Source organism: Podarcis filfolensis (genome assembly GCF_964270895.1).
Source record: "Podarcis filfolensis genome assembly, chromosome: 1".
In the NCBI taxonomy this organism is placed as follows: Eukaryota; Metazoa; Chordata; class Lepidosauria; order Squamata; family Lacertidae; genus Podarcis; species Podarcis filfolensis.
Genome location: NC_139604.1, coordinates 63050968 through 63056329, shown reverse-complemented (window position 1 = coordinate 63056329; position 5362 = coordinate 63050968).

Genomic DNA, 5362 nt, shown 5'->3' with positions numbered 1-5362 from the left:
CTTCTGCCTCAGGTGGCTTTCTGTAAAAATGCTCTTCTCTTTAATCCATGCAGCTGATCACGCTCCACACTTCTTCCAAGCAGCTCAGGCCTTTGTTGGGGCTGGCTTACTGGCCTGACACGTTCTTGTGCCTTTTAAGTAGTGGTTTAAAGATAACCATTAAAATGGAGAGCCAGGGGCCTTGGAAGCTGCCCCTCAAGAGTATCCGGACCCACAGACTTGACTAGGCATGCAGTCAACCCAGTTACAGCTGCCTTCACTATAGTGAAATGGATTGCATTTCTATTCAAATTTTGGCAATGTCTAAATTCCTACCTATACATATAAATTAGCATGTGCATTTTTAAAAAATTGAATTAGTGCCCTCATTTTGTTTTTGCTTCCCCCACCCCACTCCATTTGTTTCTTCTTCAGGGCTGTGGGTTCGTGCCACATGTTGGGTGAAAGATTTCTGCATTGCAGGCAGTTGGACTGAATGATTCTTTGATTCATTTTGGCCACCATTGCAAGCATGCATAGGGTTGTACTGCAAGGCAGGCTAGGGAAACTTGGAACTGGAAGCAAAACAAAGCCCTTCAGACCTCTCTATGTGACCCCTGGGACTTTCCATTGGCTGTGCCCATCCCTTGGCCACATCATCCATTGGTCCTGCTGTGTACCTCCCCAACAAGTGCTTTTGCCTGGCTACATTGTGTCTTTCGCCTGCCATAATGCCTCTGGCTTGCCTGCATGGAGGATGGAGATGTATATGTGGTTGTGTAGAAGCCTCTTAACTTCTGTGTGGCTGAAATCTAGCCTACTGTACAAAAACAAGAATCCCACCCATTGCTCTGGCCACTTTGCCTCTGGCCCCACTTACCAATAGCATGCACCCCCCTTCGCCACAAAAAGAAAAGAGTTTGGTGTTTGCCCATTAAGTAATGTGCCTCTCCACCTGAAAAAGGTTCTTTAACCTGGTTGTAAGTGGTGGTGAGATGGCACCTTTCTAGACCGTTGTCTGTGACAAATGCCAACTGGGGAATTGTGGCATCTCATGGTGGTGGCCTGGCCTGGCCACCCATTGCAAGGCTTCACATGTCTTGGTAAGTGGGCTTATCAAAGGCCTGTTCCCACCTTAAGAAAATGCAGCACGCTGAGGCTGAGGCTGCCAGAGGGAAACATTGCCGTTCAAGACACTCTGTTGACTCCTAAGCAAAGTTTAAAACTTTAATGCATTAAACAGAAGATTCATTGGCAGAAGTCAGTTCTGGTCTTATCATTAGCCAAAGTGAGGCAACTGCCTCAGGTGGCAGTTGCTGAGGGCAGCAATGCCCCTTGACTTTTCCACCTGAGCTCCAGCCGTTCTTCTCAGTTAAAGGGAAGAGCTGTGTGTTCCTTCCCTGTGCCCTGTGAGTTACCCTGCTGCTACCCTCACATGCAGTGGTATATACTATCCTGTCAACAGCGATGAAGTATGATTTAGCTGCCAGCCTGGCTGGTTTCTGTACCCAGAATGGGGCCTGAGGGAGGCATTTTGTCCTTCGCCTCAGGCAGCAAAATATCTAGTCCCAGGCCTGGGGAAAGTGAAACGTGCAGCCTTTTTTTGCACAACCAGCAGCATGTAACTAACCTGTGATTTGCCAGAGAGGTAACAGAGCACATTATCACACCTACTATTTTTTTTTTTTAAAAAAGAACAATATGGAGCTGAGCCATGTTTGAGCTCCCAGGTGACAGACTCGGTCCTGAGAGGGTAGGGGGGAATAGTTGTTTAGGGCTATGGCAAAAATACAGGCATGCCTCTCGTCATATTCCAGGACACAGAGCAGAATAACCCCAAAGCTGGCCTTACTGAGTCATGTGGAACTTAGTCCTATTGCAAAATTTCAGCTCATGGCTTGAAACAGAAAACAGATACTGGAATAATTTGTGGGAGAAATTAATTAATTAATTAAAGAAGTTTATATACCGCTTAATTAAAAAAAAAACAAAAAACACCCCACCTCTAAGCAGTTTGCATAAAATGATATAAAATATTCATAAAATCAACAGACTTTAAAAGCCAAGAAATCCAATGCTTTTGTCAATTATGCAGCTGTATGAATTAAAAAGTTTGCTTCACAATTGAAGGATACCCATGGCTGTTTAAATGGAGTCCTCCAAACAACATTATGTCCAGGGTCTTACATTGTCTAGGTCCAACACTGTATTTAGAATAACTACTGACCACTATGCCGCATTCATATTTCCAGAGGTTTAGTGAATTATTGGATAACTATTAAATTAGATACAAACAGATGTCATAAGAACACAAAAGGACCCCGCTGGATCAGAACCCAAGGCCCATGTAGGTAAGTATCCTGTTCTCACAGTGGCCAACCAGATGCCCATGAGAAACCCACAAGCAGAACCGAAGGACAACTCCTCCAGATTCTCCATTCTAATTCATCACTGTTTAGTAGGCTGACTCTACCCTGCTTTCTCTTCCACTTCTCTTCTAGTATGATTTGGAGAATTTCCAAAAAAATTTTTTAGAACTGGTGCATGCACAGTTTGTCACAGTTTATATCTCCCCCTTCCCAGGTTCCCAATGCAAGGAAAAACTTTGGTGAAAGCACAGCACAAGAAGTGATACTGGGTCATTCCCTTTTTGCTTTGCTTTTTCATAACAATTTATTGATTTTCCAAAAACAACAATACAAAAAAACAAACCAGAAAAAAAAACCATAACCAAATTAAACCATAAATTTTGGTCGACTTCCCTCTACTCCCCCTCTTGGTTCCATTATAATATACTTGTTTAGACACGTCCGTAAAACCTTATATATTTAACAATCCAATTTTAAAACCTCCTTCATATTATTACAAGTGACTTTTACAAGTTATACTAATGTAAAAATCTATACACAAAGCTTAAAAAATATGCTTTAAACAATTGCCATTTTTTGTAATAATTTGTCCTGCATAGTTCAATAATTTATTTTGGCAGTCTTCATCTTTATCCTCTTCTTTATGTTCTTTGGCCAAGGCTTCTCCCTTCCATAGGGGCTGACTGGTCTTGGCCTGGAGTTCAATCTCGCGTATCGGAACAAATACTGGGTCATTCCCAACCAAGTTCAAAAATAAATATTTGAAATTGAGAAATAGTAGCTTGCCAACTTGATACTTAATTGCGAACTACAATAACCAGATGCCGAAAAGGCTTCCGGGGTTGCTACTAGAACAACAACAACAATTTAAATAATACCTGCACCCAGGCTTACAATTGAAAAGGCACACCACAAAATGAAAAAGGGATGCAGATCAGTAGCAGTCAAAAGGGCACATTGGGGTGGGGCAGCAACATGGAGGTCACTGCCAGTAACTGAGAGGGAGCAGGGAGGTCAGCATGGTGCAGGTGCAGTGGCTGGAGTATCTGATTGGTTCTGCCACCACACCTGCACCACACCTGCCTCTCCGCTGCCTTGCCCCTCCCACTTTTGGTTATCAGCTTCCCTGTTGTGAAGCCAGGTGAGCAACACTGCCTCATCAGCCACTGCTGATGCAGAGAGAGGAGTGGAAAAAGCAAAGTCAGGCAGCGGTTCTTAAAGTTGCCATGTTCTTCTGAGGACCTGCTGATCTTACTCTGGTCTCTTTAGCGCGGCAGCGCAATAATTGTGATATTGCTTTGACATGGAGAACAACTGAGATGTAGATCTTTGGAATTGCCTAAGAGAAACATGTTCATAGTTTGTAACCTACTACCAACTTTTATCATACTGTGCCGCTTCTTAAACTTTTATGTTTTTAAAGGGAAACAATTGGTTTCTAACATGAACCAAGAGTACGGGCCATAGCTTGTTACAAAGACCTTGTTTTTGCCAATACATGTGCTTTTTCCTCTTATAGCAGCACCAAGGTGTCAGCTGGGTCCAATTTATTGTTTACCCATAATAAGAGAAGATAAAACCAGTTCCAGAGATCTGTTTATGAGTCAGGCTATCTACGGTTATATAATTAAACAAACCTCTCTGCCAATTTGTTGTTTGGGGGTGTAGGAGGGGAAAAAGGGAAAGACAATTAGATCATTTCTCAAGGCTGCAATGTTGCACAATAAATGCTTTGTGCCACTGTGCCATAAGCCCCAAATTTTGGCACTTAATGGCTTCTGTGGATAAGCATTTCCCCCACCCCAGAGCGGTTCATAAATCACCTCCTGAAATTCTATACTCTATTTGTAGACAGTTAATTTGTGGGCACCATTTCACCAAATTTTGTCAGCGTTAGAGAAGTTAGCATCAGTGGCAATAGCGTAACATTTTCCTTTCTTTTCCTAAGGGAGGTGGGCGCCAATGCAAATCACATCAACAGCAACAGTGTTCACAGTTTGGCTACCATTTTGCATCCTCCACAACCTGGATCCAACCTCGTTCTAGGGCATTTTGATAGGGGTGAGGAAACGGCCATAGTGGAGAATATTTGGAGACCCTTCTGCAAAGTGGCCTTGTTGTGGAAGTGCAAGGCGGGGGAGGTGAGTAAAACAAACAAACAAAAAATCTCCCAAATTTTCTGGCGGAAATGTCCTCTGAGGAATTTTGCTGGAGTTCCTTTAAAAATAAATAAATAAATAAATAATGCAATCTCAGATTAGGAATGTGGCAGGGGCAGCAGCAATAATAATAGTAATAGTAATAGTAATAATAATAATAATAATAATAATAATAATAATAATAATAATTTCTACCCCACCCATCTGGTTAGGTTTCCCCAGCCACTCTGGGCGGTTTCCAACAAAATATTAAAAATACATTAAAACATCAGTTCATTTAAAATTTCCCTAAACAGGGCTGCCTTCAGATGTCTTCTAAAAGTCAGGTAGTTGTTTATTTCCTTGACATCTGGTGGGAGGGCATTCCACAGGGCGGGCGCCGCTACTGAGAAGGCCCTCTGCCTGGTTCCCTGTAGCCTCACTTCTTGCAGTGAGGGAACCGCCAGAAGGCCCTCGGCGCTGGACCAGGCTGTCTAGGCTGAACAATGGGGGTGGAGACGCTCCTTCAGGTATACTGGGCCGAGGCCGTTTAGGGCTTTAAAGGTCAGCACCAACACTTTGAATTACGCTCAGAAACGTGCTGGGAGTCAATGTAGGTCTTTCAAGATCGGTGTTATGTGGTCTCGGCAGCCACTCCCAGTACACCAGTCTAGCTGCCGCAATCTGGATTAATTGCAGTTTCCGAGTCACCTTCCAAAGTAGCCCCACATAGAGCACATTGCAGTAGTCCAAGCGGGAGATAACCAGAGCATGCACTACTCTTGCGAGACAGTCTGCGGGCAGGTAGGGTTTCAGCTTGCTGGTAGACAGCTGCCCTGGACACAGAATTGACCTGTGCCTCCATGGACAGCTGTG